Genomic DNA, 25,636 nt, shown 5'->3' with positions numbered 1-25,636 from the left:
CAATTCCAGCTCATGATGGCTGGCTGTCTTTGGTGGTTTGTAATTAGCATCTTTCATGGCGCTCTTTTTTGTTGACTGTAAGCTAGAACCAGAATGGTGCCTGCGTTAGACCATGTCACTTTTAGTTGGAAAGGGTGGCAGCAGCAGAGATTTCACTGGGATTTAGTATGTAAGTTCACCGGGGATGGCCTCCAGGCATCTCTTTCCCTTCCGTATATTCAAACAAACTTAGCTTCAGTGAGAGTTGACTTGGATCTGAGGAGAAATCCTGCCTGGCACTGAACCCCAAGGGAATGGATGCTCAGTAGCCTTAAACACATTTTCCTCACTCCATACCCCCCCTCCTGCCATTACTTCATTCCATCTACCCTCTATCCCCAAGCTCTGACAGAAGGTATGTATTTTAGGAGAGACCCCTGGTGATGTGATGGACATGAGAGCCTTGTTTGAAATGGAAACCTACACATTCTGCCCTGCCAGGGAGATCCAGGAATATCCCAACAGAGATGGTGAAAGGAAATGGAACAAGTGAAAAAACAGTCATCTTTATTGAGGTTTTCCTTTCAAAAACACAAGTAAATATAGGAACAACACTTCCCATTCAGGATATGACGCTCTGTAATGCTATAACCTCAATGGAGCGCCCACTGACCACCACAGACGTAGATAATTTCCTTTTTTTTTTCATATCAACACTCACTCTTGTATACACTGACAACACATGCTGGCTAAGATAACCAAGAAAAAAACATGATAACAGAAATGAATGTAATTCATGAAAAGAGATAAACTGGGCCACACACAAGCTTATCCTCTTGTGTGTGGAGTGCTGACTTGCATTCACCAACTATTGCATCTTTTTTTTTTCTTTCAACCTCCATTTATTTCACACAAGAGAAGAATAGTGTGTGTTTTTATGGATGTGTGAGTGTGTGTACTTGTTTACACATCTTTGTGAGGACCAAAAATTGGCATGCCACTATACTTGTGGGAAACAACATTCACTTGTGGGGACCAAATGCCAGTCCTCGTGAATTTGAAGGAAGTTTTGAGGCACAAAATATGGTTTTAGGATTAGGGTTGTAATTAGGTTAGGGTACGGGTTAGGAATTTATTTCTGATTGTTAGGGTTTCAAGGTAAGGGGCTAGGGAAAGCATTGTGTTCATTTGATGTCCTCACTAAGATGTGAAAGCATGTGTCTGTGTGTGTTTATATGTGCATACCAGCACAGTTTGTTGTGTCCATATTGGCTGATTTGAGTGTGTGTAAGCATCTGTGTGTTTGTGCACATCTCATGTCTGATTGCGAATGTGAATGTGCAATGAAAATGATGCGGCACACTCCATCCACCCTATAACTCACCTGGACTGATAAAGAGTGCAAAGGAATCGTTTCCTGCGCCTGCTACTCATTCAAATGGGCTGATGTCTGTAAACAAGAGCTGCAGTTATCCATGTAGCGGTCAGATAAGAGGGTAAGGAGACCTCCAGAGTGATGGATCACGAAGGGGCTCCCAGTCCTCTTCTCTTCCCAGCACCGCCCTGCCACCTTAGGATAATAAACAGCCGCAGAGCAGGGGGGGCAGATAAGAGCCATCACTCACATTGGCCAGGCTGATAAGACACAGACGCTCTCTGTCACCCTCCATGACATTTGTTTTTCATTCCACTTCAGACCAAGGGAGAAGTCAACCTGTTTCATCTCATCAATGGGCTCCACTCAGGAACCCCCGCTGAGTGTGTGCCACCCTTTGACACTGATGGTAGTCAGGTGACTGACTGTGTCATGCTGCACAGAAGAATAATGAACTGCAGCCAGAGTGGGGTTTTTTCACAACTGTACTATCACACTCAAGCAAACATATCCATTCTTTAAAATGCAATGAAATTAACAAATTTACCAAACTTGAACTCTCTCTTCCTGCAATGTACTTTGTCTCAGACAGAGAGCAGCAAACTGAGTACCTGTTCTACACATGGTTGCTGTGATTAATTGTGACTTTTTAACAGATGAGGTCAAAGTAAAATAAAAGGTCTTGGACACCTACTATCATGTCCCAATACCATTGAGTTCTATGAAAAGTTTGTTAATTTTGAATACCTTTACCTGGACTTACTTTACACTTTATATAGTGTGTTAATGGACACACTGGATGAGGTTTTAGAATAAGAAACAACCAGGAAACTTGATGTAGGTTTCTAGCCTTCCCTGACTGGCTATAAAAGTAAAGACTTGAATCAATGTAAAGTCTCCTTGAACAAAAAAACTCGAGTTACAAGTTGTAAATTATGCTTTAGAGACTAATATTTCTGATGGGGACCATAAACATAATATTTAAGTCATTTTGTATTTTGGCACTTTTAATTCCCTTAAAAATGCAGCGGCCTATCAGAGTGAATATGCTGTCATTGTAAATTTACCTGCCCTAACACTCCTTCTACCAGGGTCACCTCCAAGTCACAGATTTGAGAAGGTATAAAATGGTTACTTTATAGCTCTCCCAAATTGTTATACGTTAGAGTTATGTGCATTGTATTACTCCTAATGAAGGGCGTAAATTCTCAGTTTACGACTGCACCTTTACATGAGGGGTTGTAAAACACACGCTTTTTGCGTTACTTGTGTTGGTCACCAGAGTTCTACAGTTCAGACTGTGCACACACTGTTTCCATTAGTCAGGGACTGCTCCTCCGAGAGGGCTCCATATGCAGTAATAGGGCAGAGCTGTGGGAGAACGACATCCCGTCCATCGGACATGGATGACATTTAACAGACAGGGCCAAATTTCCGGTGATCAGAATGCCAGTAACCAAGAAGTTAATCTATGGCTCTCACAAATACCTCATCTTTGTTTGCTCAGAGATGAACCACATCTTATAGCTCTGGAACAATAATCAATTGTGTTAACACCCAGATTTAAACTCAAATTCACTTCACTACTCAAAATAATAAAGTATTTGGTCAGTTGTTTTGATTTAAATCACCTTAAAAGTGGAATGCCCACAGACTACACTGAGTGGAAGTGAATAAAAAGGAGGCATTCATCAGTGTCACAAACCTTGTTTTTTTCTTTCTGATGCAAACTTGAAAAGTGTGTCAAATATAAGAAAAACAAAGCTCTTTTTTAAATTTATTTAGAGTAGTTTAATCTGCATCAGTGGCACTGAATAAAAAAGGTTATATGACAAGCGTTAATTTTACTTACCTCCTTTATTGATTGAGTTCACCATAATTACATCAATCATATTTATAGGGTTTGCACCTTGTGCCTTAGTAAGACCTACTAATAATAACTGGAGCTCTGAAAGGGAATCTTTGTTCAGTTTACAACCTCAGCTCTGCAGATTTTCTACAGCACTTAGAATTATACCTTTGAAAATACCCTTCTGAGGGCGAAATCACCAGAGGAGAGAGCACAGAGGAGATGCCACCAGTTTAACAGCTTTCTCCATGTCACCCTATTGCCACTCTCTGGGGCTGATTAGGTTTACGCCATAAAAGACATGCTGTTCACTGAGCCCTTTTACATGTGCATTTATATGCTATAACTTGCTACATTTTTGCAAGGGTTGTGTCTAATGTGTACTGTAAAATAACCATAATTGAGAACTATGCAAATTCCAGGCCTTGCAATGTTGCTGACAGTAAGGTTTGACAGTAAAAGAATTCTGGAGACAGGAGACATTTGTGACAGCACCACAGGATTGTGAGGGATTGACAAATCAAGCAATTAAAGAGGAGGTGATTATGTCATCATTTTCTTGGGTTGGCTGAGAAAATGGTCCTGCTACATTTCATATTCACTCTGAAAGAATGAAAAAGGTAAAGTAGGGGGGATGAGGATTGAAATATCTCACAGGGACATTCTGCTTACTTTTTTAGACAGGCCTTATCTCCACACGTTCAGCCCTGTTAATATGATGATGAACAATATTTCATGAAGGACGGCTGACTGTGTCTCTCCTGGAGAGAGCCCAGGCACATTCTACCTCCTCCCCATGTCCTCATCTATCCTTTGTACCAGTCTTCCCTGAGAGTGAGGGTGAAGGGGGGCAGGTGGGCGAAGGGAAAGTGAGGTAGATAATCACTACTACTCTGCACACACATTCCTTAGAAACACACCAATTCGGGACCCTCATCCTTCCCTTTAAGACCCCCAAACCATTTTCATATCAATAATCAAGCAATTTTTCTACATGCTAATCCATCAAAGCGGGCTGGGGCTAATCTGCAGGCGAGGCTCTGGGTGGTGTGTGTCGCTTCCTCTTTTCAGGTGTGCCCCGCTCCCTGGCAGACATTTGTCCCGCTATGGGGCACACAAAGCCCCTGCCCTGTCAGCACTGATTGATCAGAGGCCAGCTGTAAAGGAGGAAAGCAGCACACCCTATCAATGATGCGCTACATCTGCACCTGAAAAGAGTCTTCGTCTCCTTCCACAACATGCTCCATGCTGCAGATAATGAGAGCAACGCTGTTAACAGCTCCTGGAGCTCTGGTTTTTGTCATTGTATATAGGCCAAATGCTTACCTTTTAGATGGAGGGAAGACAGAGAGAAAGAAAAAAAAATAAAGCGGCCCGTGGTAGGAGGATTATCATAATTTCTACAAACGCTGACAGGGTTGAATTTCAGTGACTCTTTTTCAGATTAACGGGGCTCTTAAAAAAGGTGCATTTGCAGAACAATGTGATTGCGTGTTTGATTTTAATTTTCTGACAATCTTTCACAGCATGTAAGAGATACATGTAGATGTTTTTTCTGTACTTTGCATTGTTGGGATTTAGAGAGGCTAAGGGTGCTTTTTAAAAGCTTGTGAAGGCATAGCAGGCAGCTCTAAGAGCCTGGGTGATCCTGCAGGAGGTAGAGTGAGAGATAAAATGCAGAGGCCTCATTAGTAGCACATTTATCATCTCCTGTCTGTGATTTAAAAGAATGACTGGGTCAAATCACTTTAAATACCTCGGGGGAAATCAACATTTGTCATTGCAAAGCAAACCTGCCTCTCCCCTCTCTTCAGGCATTAATTTATTCTGGTAAAGCAGCCCCATTCGCTGCTGCGCTGATTTTAATTTCATCCTTGCAAAAACCTTGGCTGACTGTCTATCTCAATTCATTGCTTTAACACACAATTGTCCCCTTCAATTCACTGAAGTAAAACTCACCGCTAACAAGGCTAAGCCCTATCCTTAGACGCTGGGCAGGTGATGCAAATGGTCTTTAGTGAAACAATAAAAAGTGTGAGACACTGAAAATTATTCGTCTGATGTCCACAATTAAAAACAAATGCCATCAGGACCGAACACAAAGATGTACACGGTAAGAACAAGCGAGAGATTATGTATTATAAATGTGTTATTAATGTGTAACTCGGCAAGGTCGGGGAAGTCAAGCTAGGTGTTGAAATATGGATGTCACCCTCAAAGAGCCCGCTAACATTGCTGCAAGTGGACCCTCTGGACACACTGCCTGACCGAATATTTATGTGTTTGTCTGCACAATGACTTACATTTCTGAGAGTATTATCTAAGGATGGCGTAGTCCTGGTAATACTACTGCGAGCATTCAGATGTGAACAAAATAAAAGGTTAGAGAATATCTTTAACTGCACTTTTTATGTGAAATAAAAATTCCATCAAGCTTTCATCTAAAGTCAGTTTATCGTTCATTGTGTCTAAATTTCTTTTTTCCTGCCATATTTACCCTGTGGCCAAACATGAAAAGCAGTGAAAATCACAAAATTTGGGTATTTCCATTCTTTAATTTCACATTTTTACACTTAAATGAATTCTGGCAGCCACTTTTATTCTAGCTGCAGTAATGTTTTGCGGCAATTCATTATCACACAGCTTTTTGCCTTTGGCCTGGATCAAATATGGGATGGACATTCCTAGCAATGCACCACCTAGTCAGTTTTTTGTTAGTTCTGCTGAGGTGACAACTAAGATGTTGATGCCAGATATGTGTTGTGGGGCACTGCAAAAATATTTCAAAGTCAGTAGGAAGGAGGCAAAAGGGACAGATGCTGAGCAAGTCCTGAAAGAAGTGCAGGATGGGGTAAAAGCAGCACTAGAATAAACGCATATCTATTTCATGCCAGTTCAGACAGAATAGTGTGCCATATGTAAATAGGGGTTCAATAATGAATGCACTTCCCCTGCTTTTATTTGCTTTAAGCTCTCACAGTCACACACACATTGGCACCATGCGAGACACAAATTAGAGAGCGTTTTAAAGGAAATATTCAAAGAACAGCCTGCCGCCGGAATATCAGTTATTATTTTTGATGTTGCAATTTCTGACACTTTGATGCAATCAGTGAGTAGCCCCGGCATTCAGCCCTCTCCAGGGAGAGAGCTGTCAGGAGTGAGGAGCCGGTGGGTAGATAATTATGGGAGATCAAACCTCGCTAGTTAGTAGGCAGGAACGGGAGGCAAATGCCAAAAACCAGCCAATGTTTCGCAAACGCTTGTTCAAGGATATCCTAATTGCTATAAGTGGTTCCTTCAGGACTGGCACTTCAAACACTGCCTGCTGCATGATGTCATCTCCCTGGCTCCCCTTCACACTCACAATAGGCAAATTAAGGAAGAGGGCACAACAAAACATACCAGAGGATAGTGTCCTTCCGCTGTCATGACATGTGGACCACATCAATATCAAAAGTGCACGCATGCTGCAAATGTGTATATAAAATATATGTAAACACAAAGTGACAAGAGTTCAGATTTAGTCAAGCAGATGGCGTTTGAGCAGTGCATGTTTTTTTTTCTTTTTTTAAAAGTCGAGATACTAGCGTAAAGAACTGGCATAAGATTACACATCACAATTAAAATAGAATGTAGGCTAATTAATATGCAGAAAACAACAAGTGCACACGTAGTGTTGGTAAATATTAGAGTTGTGCGATTTCAAAAGCAATACATTTTGACATCTAACTGTGTGCTCCATAATTCAAAGTGAGAACACAGTGCTATCTGTCAGTACTGTTTCCAGGCTACCTCTCTGATTCCCTTCTTACCTTTACAGTTCAAAGGGAAGGAGAGGGGAAGGTGAGTACAATTAGCTGAAATCAGTCAGAACAAATTGTCCAACAGCACCACACTATGCTAAGACATCAGAGTCCATTTGTTGATGGTGCAATGACCCTTTTACTGTGACCCATGCACTCCAGTAACATGCATAAAACCCCCTGTTGTCTAATCAGCCTCTCATACTTATCATTGACCAATGTCTCGTCTAACACAGAAAGTAACTTGAAAAAGAATCCTAGACCTGCTTCTGTCTGCCTCAGCTACATCAAAGGAAATCCAACCCTCGGCAATCAAAAAGAAGGATTTCATGTTTCAAAAACAATTCACATTTTCAAAGGAGGACCACAGCTGACATACAATCGCAGTAAACCTATTGAGTCTTCAGCTCCCTCATTCTTTTTCTCTCCCTGTTGTGAATGTGAATCTTGAGGGTCATTGATCATCTCATTAAATTCAGACCCAAAGAAAGCGATCCTTTTCACACAGCTCAGGAATTCAGACGCAAAACACCCCCGCCTCTCTTCAGTCGCACACAAACACACTTGCACCATCAAACATCACCAAATGACTGCTTTTCGCAGACAAGAAAGGCGGCAATAAAATGATATAATAAACTCTATTTTGTTCAAAAGGGGTAAAAGGAGGTCATTTTCTGCATAGAGTGCTGAACTGTTAGCATAACAAAGCCCAGGCTGGCGAGCTAATGGCTCTTCATCTATGACAAGGAGCTCACTAGCTTTTCACTGTTGCGCTCCTCATAAAGTGGCCTGAAACAACACCTTACTTATGCTCCTGACCTTCCTACATTCAAACACAGGAAATCCCAATGTCAAGCTCGAAGTCTATACATATCCACAGACAGGCACAGGGTGAGGTAAAAATAATAAACATGACACAAAGAGTATTAGTATATTTCCAAAGGAACGACACAAACCACACCAATAGACAGAGTAAGCAAACAGGACAGTCTAGTGAATGTGCAGCAGCCCTCAAGCGGCTTGGCTCTGTCCAATTGTCTCTCTAATTGGTGGTGTCTATAGAGTGTCTTCTCTTTATTTTTGGACAGAGCGGCATGCCAACACATAAGGTAAATTACATAGATGGTCTGGAACACAACAGAGTACGCAAAAATTACAGCAACAGAGAAAAAGTGAGTGCAGAGAGCATTGGCGAGAGGAAGGTTATCATTATCAGTATTTTATTCACCGCTGGGAAACAGCATGTTAAGAAAACGAAGATTCAGGTGGCTTAACAACCAAATTGCTTCCCTACCAATGGCCTCTCTGTCCATTCCATCATCCCAACTCTGACTGAGTATGTTACAGATGAGGTCATGCTGCACTCATCCAGACAGTGGTGAGAGGCCTCATTCTCCACTTCTCAACCCTGATGCGTTATCCGGGAGGCCTGCCTTTGATGTGCTCGTAATATGAAGGACGCAGGGCTATCAGCTAGCTGTCAACTCAGTAACTACCCTGCATCGCTCCCAGGGGCAGCAGAGCTAGCCAAGCCAGGATGGTCGTCCAGCGCCCAGAAGCTCTGCTGCTGATGGACCTGATTAATTCCCCGGAACGCTGGTTTGTCTTCCTGCAGTTCAGTCAATGACTTCATTCAGCAGGGTGAGGTCACCAGAGGCCTGGTAATAAAGGGGCTGCACTTCACAGTAAAGACAGCATGCCTGTGTGCAGCTCTCCAAAAAAAGAAAAAACTCCTTCAAGAAAGAACAGGGTGAAAAAGAGGAAAACATCCAAGTGTCTTTGGCTTCAGTGCAGCAGTCCTTGAGCAAGAGGCAAGCAGACTGTACTTCCTCTCACTCCGGCCTTTTCTTCTCCTTCCTGTTTCCCATTGTAAGAGAAATAATAATTGGCAGGCCAATGAATTATTAGTGCACACAGTCACTACAGAAAGAACAATCTCCTATATTCGTGCATTGAGGTGCCATTAAATGTGACTTTCCTTTAAAAGAAAAGAGTTTCACATGAGTAAATAGACTTGGATGTTCCTTTTTCCCTTTGACTCTCGCTACTTTCTATTCTATTTGAAAATGTTCATAGTTTTTATAGAGAATAATGTGTCAATGTGATGAATGAGTATTCAATAAAACCAGTGATAATGACAGAAGTTGTCCTCTCCTCTCCTTGAGTAATAACTGATGTGGCATAGCCGTTTAAAGCAGTACTCTCATATAACAATGCTTATTATGAGCCAAAGGCCTTTAAACAAGTCAAATAAAATTGATGTCATTCACTTTCTGAAACTCAATGATGATCTGGGGAATTTCACTCCAACAAACGGCATGGGAAAATGACACAACTTACGAGGGCAAGTAACTCACTCTCACACTTACAGGATTGTAAAAAATGACAATTTCTTGAAATGTCTCATAAATTTGCTGAAATGCATGCTCTTGCCATCCCCATGATGATTGTTGCTTTCACTTTGTGGGCCATGCAAGTCTAGTCACTTAATGTAATCTGAAGTCACAAACCTCCCCTGTGTCATAAGATGTAATATTGTATTTTGGAGTTGTTTTGTTTCTTTTGGTCAGTCAGGTGAGCAAGCTGATAGGAAACCAATAGATGATGGTCTGTGACCTGACTATCCAGTCATCATTCCTCTGGGGTATAACATGGAAGGGAAGGGGACGTGAATGGTGCCCCGGCAGCGATGCACGGTGCTGCAAGCTCATAAAGCAGGCCATCAGCTGACCTCTGAGGCAAAGGGAACAGGCAGGGCCTTTACGACCATCACCAGATTTAACAGCCAATAATGACTGGAATAACCGCTTAAACCTTTACGGACCCGCGCAGCCGCATGGTAGCAATGACAGCAGAGCCAGACACGAATAAAGCGAGAGAGAATGATATATTCAGCCAGTGCACTGACAGGGGCCATGTTTCAATCGAAAGGAAAATGACAGATGGGGGTGGGAGGCTGATATGTGTGTCTCTTTAAGTAGAGCCAACTGGCTTGTCCATTCTCATCCTGATGAATGCACAACAGGGAGAGCTGGAGAAAGAAGTGGAAGCAGGAGAAGACAGAAGAAAAAAAAACGGTGCGGACAGAAGTGATGCATGGGACTAGAGATGTGGGTGAGAACAAACAAAAAAATGCAAAAAGAGAGTGCAGTTTGAGCTATTTTGTGTGTAAGATTAGCATAAATAAATCACTTTAAAACCTTGTATATATATAATATACAATTGGTTATTTGATAATTCAGATATTAATAGCTTTGAATTTGAACATTAAAAAAATAAAAATAATATAAAGTACTCTAAACAAAAGCAATAAAATAACATTTCTGGTATTACATGGTATATCATGGTATATATCTGCATACATACATATAAACGCACACATATATATATACACACTACCAGTCAAAGTCTTGGACACACCTTTCTCATTTGATGGTATTTACATTGTAGATTCTCACTAAAGGCATCAAAACTATGAGCATGTATGGAATTATGCAGTAAACAAAAAAGTGTGAAATGGATTCTTCAAAAAGTCACCCTTTGCTTTGATCACTGCTTTGCATACTCTTGGCTTTATGAGGTTGTCACCTGAAATGGTTTTCCAACAGTTTTGTAGGAGTTCCCAGAGATGCTGAGCACTTTTTGGCCCTTTTGCCTTCACTCTGCGGTCCTTCTCATCCCAAACCATCTCGATTGGGCTTAGGTCAGGTGACTGCGCCATCTGCACTCCACTCACTCTTCTTCTTGGTCAGATAGCCCTTACACAGCCTGGAGGTGTGTTTGGGATCATTTTCCTGTTGAAAAACAAATGATGGTCCAACTAAATGCAAACTGGATGGGACGCCATGACGATGCAGGATGCTGTGGTAGCCATGCCGGTTCAGTGTGCCTTCAATTTTGAATAAATCCCCAACAGTGTCACCAGCAAAGCACCCCCACACCATCACACCTGCTCCTCCATGCTTCACGGTGGGAACCATGCATGTAGAGACCATCCGTTCACCTTTTCTGCGCCGCACAAAGACACGGCAGGTGGAACCAAAGATCTCAAATTTGGACTCATCAGACCAAAGCACTGATTTCCACTGGTCTAATGTCCATTCCTTGTGTTTCTTGACCCAAACAAATCTTTTCTGCTTGTTGCTTTTCCTTAATACTGGTTTCTTAGCAGCTATTTGACCATAAAGGCCTGATTCGTGCTGCCTCCTCTGAACATGATGTAGAGATGTGTCTGCTACTGAAACTCTGTGTGGCATTTATCTGGGCTCTAATCTGAGGTGCTGTTAACTTGCGATTTCTGAGGCTGGTGACTCGGATAAATTTATCCTCAGCAGCAGAGGTGACTCTTGGGCTTTCTTTCCCGGAGCGATCCTCATATAAGCCTGTTTCGTCATAGCGCTTGATGGTTTTTGTGACTGCACTTGGGGACACATTCAAAATTTTAGCAATTTTCACAAGTAACTGACCTTTGATTCTTAAAGTAATGATGGTTCTTGCCATACCATGAATTCTAACAGTGGTCAAATAGGGCTGTCAGCTGTGCACCAACCTGACTTCTGCACAACACAACTGATGGTCCCAACCCCATTAAGAAGGCAAGAAATTCCATAAATGAACCCTAAGAAGGCACACCTGTGAAGTGAAACCAATTCAGATGACAACATCATGAAACTCACTGAGAGAAGGCCAAGGGTTTGCAGCACTGTCAACAAAGCAAAGGCTGGGAATCTGAAATATAAAATATATTTAGAGTTATTTATCAATTTTTTCTTTGCTCTTTCTTTTCTTTCCATATAACTTGCTTCATATATTTGATGTGTTCAGTACGTACCTACTATGCAGAAAGTAGTAAAAATAAAGAAAAACCATAACACACACACACACACACTTAACATCAAATGATAAATAAATGCACAGACCCAGTAGCGCACTTTCCGTAGCACACTGTATTTGAAGTATATAAACGTCTTTACAAGAACAAAGTAAAATAAGCTTAATTTACAATATTTGTTTAGAAGGCTTCTCTCTCCTTTATTTTGATGTCAAGTCTAAGTTATAGCGCAATAGCATCACTTGGACCGAGCTCATAACATCAATTCATTAACTGCTGGCAGCAAACTAATTCTGATTTTCAATAAACTCTCTAAACCTAATACCGTACTCATGAAAGGAAGCCCATTTCACAGGCTGGCACATGTTCAAGCAACATATGCTCACATAATCTCTTAAAAAGCATGATCCAAGTCCAAATTTAATTATGTAATAGCACAAACGAAATCAGAGTGCCGACACAGCAGAGCTCTGATACACAGCGTTCTGCCACTCCACTCCTATTCTCTTCATTTGTTTATTGCTCTCACCAGTCCCAGCAGCCTCAGGGACTGTGGCGTTTAGAGTCCACTCAGTGGTCTACAGATGGCTCCAAGCCTTTATGTTCATTGCATGGTTATTTGTCTTTTTAATAAGGTTTGTTTGTAATATATGACTATTGTTATATGATCGTAATACTTTTTCATAGTCCCGCAAGTCATTACTTTTAGGTTGCTGTGTTTTTACATAGTAAGCTCAAAGTCTTTTAACTCGATTTTGTTTTGTTTTTTTTGTTAGTTCACACAGCTTTACTGTGGTATGACTCAGTCGAGGAAGTAGTGCTGGTGGCAGTCAGATGAGGTTTAGTAGTTTCAGGGACTAAATGGGTGGGGGGGCTAAGGGATGTTCATGGTTCCCTGAGCCCTGCACTTCCCCTGGCAGCAGTAGTCAACTTGCAAAGCACCGAGCTGAGGCTCTTGATCTCTGTAGAATACAGATAAAATTTTACCAGTGAACAGTGTCAGGCCTTTGCTGAATATGATAGTGTCCCTAAACATTGCTGAGGAGGAGTAAAAATATATATGTGAGCATAAAAGCCACAACGGGACTCTACTGAAGACTATATCCAAGATACCAGGTCACCTTTTTTCTTGCAACAGTATCAATAAATCCAGGGACAAAACTGCATATCTTAAGCACCTTACTGGCGACTTTTACAGTGCAGTTGGAGCTTGGCACGCAGACGATAACATTCCCCCCACACAATGGTCTAATCTTCATGGCACAGGTAGCACTAGGATTGTCTTGGATGTGCACTCTGCCGTCGCCCGGGTTTGTCCCGGCATTAGAGCCCTCTGCATTCCTTTGTGCTTTTTAACCAATGAATTAAAGAGGATTTCAACAGGGGAATACTTATCTGAAAAATTACCCCTTTACTCAGAGATAAACAAATCAGACTAAATAAGTTGGAAAGAGTTTCACAAACTCATTCTGTAATCAGGAAGAGCTGCTTAAGATAACAACGCCTGATTTAAACATTTTTACACAAAGAGTAAAGAAAAGTGAAACCTTAAGCTATATGGAAGAACTGCCATTGCTTTGTAAAATAGTTTACAATTTGTATTTATAGGAGCCAATCAGACTCTTGTGTTGCCAGTAAATAAATGAAATTGTTGGGGAGTATTGTCTGTAGATTATATATTCAGGTCACTTCTCCCAAGAAATCTTTTAATTTTTTAATCCATGCAGATGTTTGTTTTCAGAAAACTTTCTGAAGTGCATCCCCAGATGAACACTGAAAGCATTCTTAAGTAGCTAAGTTGCTCTTATACAAAATACCTCAAAGCGTCTAAGATAATACATGTGGATTGAAATGCAATCTGCCTCTCACTTCTTCTCAAGATAAGTACAGCCATTGACAAGACCTGGCTTCCTCCTCTTATCTCACAAACACTTGATACCAGAAACTCTGTGCATGAATAAGTCTTTCAAGATTGTGATGTAAATATATCCGATTAATCACAACAAGGAAAACTGCAACAACTAGTGCTACCACCCCCCAAACAACATTGTAAAAATGTTCCTTTGCTTGCAGTAGTATCACAAATATTTTTCTTATCCATACTTCCCACTTATGGTTCTGTGATCGCATAGCTCTCAGTCATATACCCATTGCACTGGTGTGTTTTAATCTATGCTAATCTATTGTAATATTTTCATTTTCGTTTTAAAGATTATTATTAACATTAATTTAAAGCAAGACAATATTAAAAAACTAGTGACAAAACTGCATTTGGATAATCTATGCAACAGCTCTAAGCCCATTTCCATTCCTGATGGATTTAGTGACACATCCACCCCCACTACCCCCCAGCGCTAAAATATTTAATTTTACTGAGTAGATCCCCAGGACATGAAGGAAAACCATCAGGTCCATGTTCAAGTTTAATTACTGATTGCTGATTTAAACCTAGTCTCAACCCTCCAGCCCCATATCTGCGTCAACCGTAAGAATAAAAAAAGAGCGAGATGGAGAGAAGTGCTGGGAATGAGAGACAAATCTGGATAACAATGCGCGTGCGCGTGTGTTAAGGGTTAAACTGCAGCTTCATGATTGCCTCTGTAAGACAAAGAGCTGTTACATATTGATAAGGCAATTTGATGAACGCTTTTAAAAAAAGATCGCCAAATTCAACACACTCCAATATCCCTCCAGTCCACAGTGTGGCGCTCTGCTCTCTGTCTGTTGCACTGAGTCAAAACAGATTGAAATGAGCCTCAATTTGGCACTAACCATCTGTCCCCACACTTTTCACACTATTAAACGTCTGTGCACATGAGCACGAGTGTGTTTGTGTGTGTGTGTGCGTGTGTGTGTGAGAGAGAGAGAGAAAGCCTGTGTGTGCATGTGTTTGATTAAGCTCTGTCTAGCAGCCCCCATTGCTGCCGATGCCTGTGAATCTATTGCAATCCCTTCATCACAGATGCCACTTCATTTACATTCCTTGGGCCTAATTTGAAGAAAATCTCAGGTGGTGGGGATATATTTTCAGAGTGTCCCTCTTATAGGTTTATCCAGATTCCAGTGCGCTTGAAAAGTTGCACTTGTACACCGAGGGAGGCATTTTCACCTAATGAAACCCAAGATCAATAGAACTGTTCTCTCTTCTCATATATAGTGTATGTACACAAGGGAAATAAAGTATTATTTTTCATCCTCAAATGTATAATGGATATCATTCTTTATTTAATACTTAGTTCAATTCCACATGTGCCGCAAAGGGGAAATATTTTTTCTGGTGATGTCCTTTTATTACAGGAAGAAGGTATAAAAGTGGAAACATTAGGTTAGAAGGTATGAGAAAAAATAAACATTACGCTACTTTACATTACTGAGAAATGGCAATAGACTACGTTGATTTCACCAGCTCACTCAAGCATTATACCACAATGCAGTTAATCTCGTATAATTAAAAAGCGAACAGACATTTACATATTAATCTTCTCTGCATACGACAATTGACATATTAGAAATCAGGAACTTGAGTTTAAAAGCAAAAGTGCAGAGCACAGAAAGGTGCAGAGCAAAAAAGAGCAGATAAGTATAGAGAGGAAGGAAGATGAGGACGAAGAAGATGAGAGGAAAGCGTTGAGAGCAGTCACTTCAGGTGCAGCCCTTATCGGCGGCAGAGAGAGGACCTTTCTTATGTAATCTGTGATTTCATTCAGCCTCCGTATCAGATGATTGTCTGGGAGAAGAAAAAGCCATTTTGAGGGGAACGGGCTGCGTGAAAAGGATCGTCTCCCCGGCAGCTCACCCTTCCATGTCGAACCAGCCGCATGGCACCGAAGGTCAGCAGAATTATTGGAGGCGGGGGTGGCTCTGCCAGAGAAGACAATGATATGGCCTTAACCCTCATTTAGAGGTGCCATTTCCCCACCTGACCCCCCTGCTAAAGTGTTATTTTTTCATGTTATGAAATGTGATAGCTCTCTGGTGAAACAGGAGTCTCCAGTTAGGAAGGTAATACTTTGGCGTGCAGCGACAGCGAGACAGGTTCAGCCTCTCCTCTAAATAGGCTGGCTGAACGGCCTTACTGCTCCGTGCTGTGCAGACAGTTCAATCAGGGTAAAACAACGTTCATTTAACCGCTTGGCTAACAACAGCCAGCAGTACACACAAGAGTCCCAAGATTGCACAGTTAAGGGAGATGATGATAATGTCTTTGTGAATTTCACCCAAACATGTCATTTTAAAATAAGGCTCTGCACAGGGCTGTGTTAAGTGTCATAACCTGTTGTTTTCAGTTCCTGCTCTTTTTCTCTTTCCCCACACAAGAGGGGTAATATGTGAGGGAATGGTTTTTGGTATAGGCGGAAATATCTTCATTTAACACAGCAATCAGTTATTTATGAGGAATCAAATGCAGCAGTTATAAAGAGGTCTGTTTGAAATACTTGTTCAGCAATTAATAGTCAACGTTTGCATGTGATCTACTTTTAATAAGTAAGGTGGAAAATTATAAATGCCTAATGCCTCATTCATTTCATATCATACTTTTATTAATGTACAATGATGTGAACGGGCTCTGGTGTGCAAATTAAATGTCAACGAGATAAAGCAGAGTAACTTCACAGCAAAGGTTACATATGATCTCCTTATAAGTGCAAAAAAGTGCATTGCTATGCAAGTCATTCCTGCAGAACGTTTGTGACTTGTGTAAAAAGAAAAAGGTATTACCTGGAACAATGTTTTGATTACCGTCTGAGCTGTAACGATCAACCTGCTATCTAAAGAGGCGCAGGAGGGTGTGCATCAGAGAGATGAACATCTTTGTCTACTCACAGCAGCTCCACCTAGGGGAGCAGAGAGGAGCGTGGTTACCTCTGAAAAAAGACTTCTGCTTTTTCACTCCTAAAATCTAAACAAAAATGTGTGATGACTTGCTCTATCTTCAACAAATCTTATCTTATTATTTGTCACTAATCACTCTTTGATGTGAGGTGAGAGAACACATGGCTACAGGGTCCAGCCTGACACAAGACCTTAGTTTTGGATAATAGTGCCCAGAGGGCCACGGCACAGGGTAGTGCCGGGGGTCAGAGGAACAGGCAGATTAAGGAAGAGAAGTGTTGAGTTTGTCACCTCAGGGCCTCCACCCACACAAGGAGAAGATGCTGTGACCAGGCCCCGCCATCATTCAAAGCAGATGGCATTTTTTATGTGTCAGGGCTTATTTTGGGGATGCAGCCTCTGGCAGGCCCTCGTTAGACTAGTTATTAAGCATGTACGCTTATAATTTAGCCAAACCACAGTGGATTTGGACCCAAACCCAGAAGCCTCAAACTAAAAGACTTTCCCTCTCTTTTCTTTCGTGCCTTCCTGTCATACTGAGCAAAAGCGAAAGAAAAATGAGATTGTGAACAAGGCTTTACACACAAGAAGCTAATGTGGTTTCACCATGCATTTATGGAGCAGCATGCACTTTGCAGAGTGACTTGTACAAAACTACGAAGGACAGTGTTGGACAGAAACATGTATTATGTGTAGGCCTATTTAAGGAAACCCAATATAAGTAGGATAAAAGTGCATCTTTCACATGAAATGCCTGTAACCTCTGGTAACTTTCTGTAAACACAGTCAGTGATCAAAAACAGCCTGGTGGATGTACAAACATCTGCATGGCAAGAAGACCTGCTTGCAAATGCAGTGGAATTTAAATCCACGCATTCACATGTCACAACAGTACTCAGAAAACACACATCAGGACTGCAAAGCGATAATTAGCAAGCACAGCTGACTCCTTGAATTGTTCTCCGTCCTCCCCCCATCGTTTCCCTGCTAATAGGGGCGTGAGTCCCACTTATTAGATGTGATTATCCACCCAGGGCTGTATGTAGATTAGCATTATTACATCCCTCAACCAGCTTCTGTGCTATTTAGACAGAAAATGTAATTCAATGATGTAACTTAGATATAAATCTGCATTTACAGGGCAAAGTCCCACTCCAGCACTGGTTATGACAGGTTGGCTGATTAAACTATCAGGCTGACAAGCCCAGCAGTCACACAAGAGGACAGGCAAAAGTACAAAGGCCCTCTTATTACAGAAAATCCCCTAGAATAGCCAACGGTGAGGATATGGTAATGATGTAGTACCTCTCCATCAGATTTACAATACACACAGACACACACACCTGCACATTTCAGTACCTATAGACATTCACATAGTATCTGTGGCTTAAAGTAGCCTCACAGAACAAAAACAAACACACATCCACAGATATATACATATATATTATCCAATATATGTGTTAGTGTGACAGACACACACGCACACTCACTCACTCATAGACACACACACACTTATCTATCCAATTCCCTTATCCAGCTGAATATGATGAGTGGCTTTTGGAATGACCTCCAGGCAGAGGACAAGGCCTTGTTCTGCTGCTCCCTCCCCTTTCCCTCCTCTCTTTCTTCCTCCCACAGAATGAATCTGAAAGACTGGTGACCTTGCTGTGGGTCTGTGAGGGAAATGAGCTACATCTTGTCACAGACAGAACAGGCCATTTGAAACCTGGTTTGTTGGCTTTGAATGGGCCAGCGATTGTGGAGCTGATAACTGGAAGGGGTGTGAAGGGGTGCCTTTTATTCGGCAAATTAAAAGGCAGGCCTGATGGAAATATGTCGGCACTTGCATTAAGCATATAGTTGCAGGATGCTTATCAAGTGAACATCTCTACGGCAAAAGAAAAGGGCAGACAGTAGCTGTGAATCCATACGCCGTTGCTGGCAAGCTGTAGTCACAAAATAAAAACAACCAGAGAAGATTCTGAGCAGCCTTTATGCCAATAACTAAGAATATGTTAATGATTTTCAGGAAGCAAATTAACTTTAAGGGTTTCTCACCAATGTGCCATCTCTGAGATAGGATTTAAAATTCATTATCTGCATAGTTATCAAAATCCATGCTACGGTTCAGACAAACACACAACACACACGAATTCTGGAAACAAGCACAAATGAGCAAGCTTGCTCGTTTCTCTAGCAAGATTTCTGTGTGTGTGTGTCTGTGTGTGTACATATATATGTGTGTGCATGTGTGTGTATGGATGTGCGCGTGTGTGCAAGGAGCTCTCCAAACAAAAGCTGGCATCTCCCGTGGCCTGCACAAATGTTTGTCTAATGTAAACCGCCATATAGGAGCATCTAATTAGGGGTGTCAGGCTGCATGTGGCTGAGAAATCTCAGCCAACTGTCAGCCGATTCAGATCGCTCCCAATCAGCGGGGAAACGAAAGGGGAAGAAAAGGAAAGAGAAGAACCAGCAACTGGGAACCAGGGACCCGGGTGGGGGGCAATTAACAGCCAAGGTGAAGCCACTCATTGTCGTCAAAGAGACTATGCTAGCCATGCATGTTAGACTCCAACCCTCCCCGCTACTTTTGCCAGCAACCACTGGCACATTTGTAATTAGGCTCGAAAGTAAGTAGGCTCGAGCAGTGCTGCACGGAGGTTGGTTGCTTTAATGACACATGAAGACAATTTGGTAGCACTGTAAGCACACATCCACATAGCAAACTAGGTCTTCAGTTTTTAAGGGAGTAGATAAGTGGGCAGGTCTGGAATGGCAATGTGGGTGAAACCAAGAGAAAGGTCATACTAACCTAGTGTGGGTCTAGTGCCAATTTAATTAAAACACAAGCTTTATAGAAAGGAGAAGATGCTGTTAGTTACAGAGCTATATAAGACCACACCAAGTAAGTGTGAGTACCACCTCTTGGAAGGCCAAGGAAACATTTGCTAACACTTGATTTAAACATCCAGACCGGCACAAAAGCAGAAAACATCACTTGAAAGGTAGGGCAAACATGGGGCATGGAAGGTAAGAAAAAAATGTTTCTAAACCATCTCCCTTGCCGTTGATGATTAGTGGGTGAAAACTGTGTGAGGAATGTGCAGTGTTTTTTTATTCTTCTACCTAAAGCCATGATTTGCTTTGCATAAACAAAAACAACAACAATAGCAGGCAGGTTCTTCTGTAGAAGCCACACAATGAGCTCAAGGGTTCCTCATAACATCTCATTATAGTTAATGAGCGCTGTGTGTTTACAATGTGTAGCTCTATAGAGCTAGCACTGTTTACCCATCCCCTCCTCTCAATGGAGATCACTCAGCACACCCCAAAACAAAGGAGGATTTGTTTAGCCATGGGCTGTGTTTCTTCCCCTCTGGATCATAGGGCTCAGTCTAGCAGGCACAGGCTGTAAGCACTATCTCCCAAATTCATCACTGCTACCATGGGATCTCCAAATATACACTGGCTTACAAGCACACATTGAGATTGAACTCTAAACACTACATGCACTATACCTAATTCCCCAAAGGACACCTGAACTTAAATGTTATCAAAAGTAAAATATTTTGTTGTTTATCTATTGGCTAGGTTCAGCTAGATTAAATCAGTCACGGCAAACTTCCCCAAACCAAGAGCGATCTGGAGGGCTTTGCAGCCCACATCTGGATGTCCTGTCTTGCCATGACTACTTGGTGAAAGAACAAAAACTTGTAATACTGTCTGCATTCCTCCTTTTCTGGAGACATTGACTATCAAGTCAAGTAATGAGGAACTATAACCACCAGACTTGTACAGATAAGGGTTTTAATCTGATGATGTATTTCTTTGAAAATGGCTAACAGAATAGTGAAAGCTTCCTTTCACATGCCTCTATAATTAAACAAGTGGATAAAATTAAACACACAAAATTTGCCCCAGAACATTCCAGCTGCATCAATACAGCGCATTACTCACTGCATCATACTCCTACCCACTAATTAGAAAAATAATTATAAGCAGCTAAGATCTTTGCATAAAAACCTACAGAAGAGCTCTGCATGGTAGGCTCCTCTCTTAATCAGTGTTTTAGGAAGCATGGCAATTGAGAGTCTGATTGAGTCCTGTGCTGAGTGTGTGTTAATCTCTGATTAACATCTGCGTGTGATCTCTTGGAAGTATGGCACCACTGAGCCCTATGTTCACGCAGGGCATGAAATATCCAGGCGTGTAATAACATTTTATTTACAAAGGGCCCACTGGGCACAATGCATGCCAGCACTGCCAAACCGAGCCTAGTGCAGTTCACTTGAATATAACATATTACCTTGGCAATCCAGCTGGGGAAAGGAAAGGGGAACGGTGTTAGTCACATTGTGCTATTAGAGGGTGAGAGCCGACAGATACCTGTAAGCGAAACCTAATCCAACACTTACCTCAGCATATCAGGGCACCCTAAAAAGCAGGAAGATACGATGAGATGAAGAGCACACAGGAAGGTCCCACTTTATCTAAATACTTTTATTTGTATCTAGCAAAACCTGTATCACCTCGGCAGCAGGGCCTGAAGCAGTAATGTGTTTTAGGGAGGAATGTGAGGCATGCAAACCACAACCCCCATCAACTCCTCTTAAATCAATGGTGCATTTAGCCAGAAAACCCACTGGATCAAAACCAATAAAAAACACTATTTCAGCATACAGTAGGAAAAACCAAGCACACACAAAACAACAAATAATTGGCATTTTGAGTGACAGCCAGTATATAAAAAAGTAAACTATCATTGATGGTGACAACATGCTCAGCAACTGCATGACTGTGCATATGTGCAGTAAGAAAAAATATTTTTGGTAAATACAAGTTTTATGGATTGCTGTCCAAGCAATGCTAAAATATACATAAACTGTACAGCCACAATACAAGCTTTAAAGTATGCTAGTATATTCATATGGAATGCAAAGAATGGGTGATCATACAATATATTGCATGAAAATATATGGGTCGATTCATATTCATTGTTTCTACGACCCAACAGCTTATCTGAATAATCTCCACTTTATGCAAGTGTGAAAATATCACCTATGGGCACCTACAGGCTGACCTATTGTACCCTCGGGGTTTGACAGAAGCACAGCATTTGTCTGCTGGGCTGAATAACCATCATGGTAATTCCAGGAAAACGTATTTAACCTTCTTCCTTCATTCTGAACAAACAGTATGACACCACATATATAGTATTTAGCCAAAGTATGAGAGTAAAATTGAAAATACAAAATTTTAATTTGCATTCATGTCACATTTTTAAAGTTCACATGCAAATAAATAAAACAGAACTGATAATACACTATTATTTGTTTATTAAACATTTTTTTAAATAAACTTGAACTCTGTTTAAGGTTATGATGTGGAAGAGCAAGTGTTCTACATATGTGTGCTAGATAAAATATTATTGATGGACAGATATAATCACACCTTACTCAGCTATACATCCACGGATTGCAAAGCCCATTCATTTTAGGTATTTTTGATGCTGCCTTTCCTCCTTTAAAGACTCTGTTCTAATGAATATATGCAAAAGTCCATTAGAGCATAAAAACACAGACGAGCCCTTGCTTTCGCCTTTCCATAACATATAAAAGCAAGCTACCAACATCGCTTTCAATGAGAGCTACGCCTTTCAAACTGCTTTGGTGTCCTACAAAATTACCATATGAGAAGCTATTTACAACTCGACAAAATTTCTGTGTGTTTCCATGAGAGTTCAGTCCATTCCTGTGATGGAACAAAATGAAAAGCCTGCCTAACTTGTTGCACGCAATTAAGCCCCTGCGAAAAGACAGTCAGGGCAGTTTAACATTTCATAGGGCTGTAATTATTCTATAACTGTTAGAAAGTGTTGTCCCCTAGGAGCCAATTACTTGAAAAGCGCTCATCACACACAAGATATATACAAACAAATCCTTCAAGCACAAAGTAAATGTTTAAACATTAAAAGGGATGAGCGGAGGAACCCATACCAATCAGTTTTGGTAGGAGCTAATTACTAATAAGAGCAGCAACCCCGTTGTGTTAGATATTTATGACACCAACTTGCACCTCAAACACATTGAGCCCCTGGCTGGCTGGAGTGCCATGGCTCTAAAATAACACAGAATCGAGCTGAGACTTATTGGCGTTACTAACCAAACAGTTCCAAGAGAATATGTTTGCCTCTAATACTCAGGTCATCGAAGTCCACCAAAATTTACCTACTCTCATTTTTTTTTTAACTCCAATGTTCCTTGTTTGAAAAAAATCTCCTGTAGCAATCATTTTATAAGCTATTAAAACCAAGAAAAATAAAGAAAAATGTCTCTACAAGTACTTAGGTACTTGAAACATTAGAATTGAGTTACAGTTACATTACATTTAGGTAGTATTCTGGAAGTTGAATAGGCGGGACAACATCCTGAGTTCATTAACTTGATCATTTTTAAGTGAAATAGCAACTTCAGAGTCAGTATTAACATAGATGACTGAGATGGATAATTCTTCACATCGGCAATCATATTAACCTCCACTTACTCTCTACATCTGCTTGGTCTGTTGTTTGCTCATCTATTTAATCTCCTTCAGGCTTGTTCTTTAATGTCCTACCACGTTTGGCCATCTCTAAATATCCGCTAATGCCTGTGAAACATCAGGCCCTCAACGATAGCACTGTAAATGTAATTTATTTCTCACTCATGCAACCACTTGAGCTAAACGATTATGGCTACTGAGGAGCAGCACACTCTATAAGATAAATATTGATTGGCTGGATGGTTTGTTAGCTACAGTGAGGTATAAGGTCTGGAGAGAAAACGCAGATAACGATAAAAATGGGGTGGGGTTGGTGTTGAGCTGTCCTGTTCCAACCAGGAATGGTAATAAAGACCAGGTTGTTTGACCTGGCTTGGAAACAAAAAATAATTTCACATGAAAGACTTTCAGATCCAATACCAAACAGATCCTTATTTTCTCTCTCCCTCTTTCCACTCATTATTTCATTGCTAATTTTGCAACTTTTCTGTTCTCTGAGCAGGGAGGTTAACTGATACAGCATCATCAGTAAGCAATGCAACTGGATGGGATTAAGGAGATTGCTTAATATAATTTTTAATTATTATATTAACCCCCACCCCCTCATAAAAAACAAAAAAATCCAACATTTTTTTAACTTATACGTAACACACTCCATCATTAAATGGCATTTTTCAAAATGTGTTATCAAAAAAAGCAATGAAACTCTCTGAGATGACCTGGATTCTCCATGACAAAGGATCACTGGTGCAGCATGCACACAGACACATAAAAAAGGGACAAAGACCCGATTGCCTATTTTCACCGTCCTTGAAATTAGTAACAGCATCTCAAGAGACCCAGGCATAACCTCAAAATCCTGTTCAGCCAAATTAACATTATGACTCTCTTCACAATACAGCAAATCCATTATGATGTAATATATGACATGGACTGATGTGGGAAAAATAACAGACGTACAGCCTATGTAATACTCCTTTTTCTCCCCGGGTGCAAAAGAATGCTGCTCGTATTAACAGAAGAGCTATTGTGGTCCACTTGTTCCTCAAAAGTATGGTGTGTATATCATGTGATGAGGTGTGTGTGTGTGTGTGTGTGTGTGTGTGTGTGTGTGTGTGTGTGTGTGTGTGTGTGTGTGTGTGTGTGTGTGTGTGCGAGCTTATGTAATGCGGAGACATAAAACGTATCGTTATTCTGTTTGAGTGTGTTTATGTGCATGTCAGAGATTGTCAAACTTTTTCCTGACCCTCAATTGCCACAAAAACAGGCATATACACACCTTACACAAGAATTTCCCACCAGTGTAAACAATGTTGTGTTGTTGACGTGTGAGACTGACTGAGAGGGAAACAAAGCTGTCTCAAATCCCATTTGGGCTGAGAGGCGGCCCATATGGAAAGTTACCAAATAGTGCTAATACTGCTAATAGGATGTTCCACTCTAAATAGGAGCTCATGTTAATACCCAGATTTTCATTCATGCTGGAAATTGTAGTTTTAAATTACAGTTTAATGCTTCAGATTTTTAATAAAAAAAAGCCCCTCAAAAAACCTTCACAGCAACACAAAAATTACCACAGCCTCTGAACAGAGCCTCAGCCTCCCATTGTCAGCCAATTACTATGCAATCTCTTTCTTATGACTGAATAGCTCACTGTTAGCAAATAATGAAAAGGCAATTATGGCAAAGCTGTGTTCATATTACCCTCTTCATTTTATGCAGGCTGTAATTATTGTCAATCCTAGAGGCTTACTCTACCATGTAAGAGGCAGCAGGGAAGAAAATGGAGTGGGCTGGTGCATGGCAAATTGGAAATGTCACAGCTACCTTTTTATCAGCACCACTAGACCCCTTTGTGCACGTGTGAATTCACGTACACGTACATGTGCGCATATACACACGCACTGCAAACATACATGATTATACCTCGGTGTCCATTAGCGCACGCACGCACATCCAGGGATACATTTATTTACACATTAACACTCAGATACTTACTTTTATCATTGCCAATCATAAATTCAATGGCGGGAGAAAAAAAAATGCACACGCAGCACACGCAAAACGATGTGTGTTTTGCCGACTCCTCGCCTCAAGCTGTTACTGTAGCTTAAGTACAATGCTAGTGGGTAAAGAAATAAATAAATAAACTGATGGATAAAGTGGGTCTGAGAAAAACACATACATACACACACGCGCACACACACACACACACACACACACACACACACACACACACACACACACACACACACACACACACATTCCTTTTGTTCTTTCCTTTTTTTTCCTGAAAACAATGATTCCCCGAAGACTCTTGGTTTTCTTTCCCTGCCAGTGTCTGTCTAACAGCAAAGTGGTGGATATATTCCTTTTGCCTTGGCCCTCATTAGCTGTCTCCATGCTGTTCAGTAATAGGG

General features: G+C 41.1%; 1 long non-coding RNA gene across 1 annotated transcript; it reads right to left on the bottom strand.

Annotated features, from left to right (window-relative positions):
* Window positions 1–15,159: 15,159 nt before the first annotated feature.
* On the bottom strand, window positions 15,160–21,221 carry LOC308398355. Its single transcript, XR_013971939.1, has 3 exons — window positions 21,092–21,221; window positions 16,560–16,675; window positions 15,160–15,701 (listed from the first exon to the last, which is right to left on the bottom strand). It is a non-coding gene; the product is annotated as an uncharacterized lncRNA (long non-coding RNA).
* Window positions 21,222–25,636: the final 4,415 nt, after the last annotated feature.

The sequence above is a fragment of the Rhamphochromis sp. 'chilingali' genome (genome assembly GCF_963969265.1).
Source record: "Rhamphochromis sp. 'chilingali' genome assembly, chromosome: 6".
Taxonomy (NCBI): domain Eukaryota; kingdom Metazoa; phylum Chordata; class Actinopteri; order Cichliformes; family Cichlidae; genus Rhamphochromis; species Rhamphochromis sp. 'chilingali'.
This window is presented reverse-complemented; position numbering and strand designations above follow the sequence as displayed.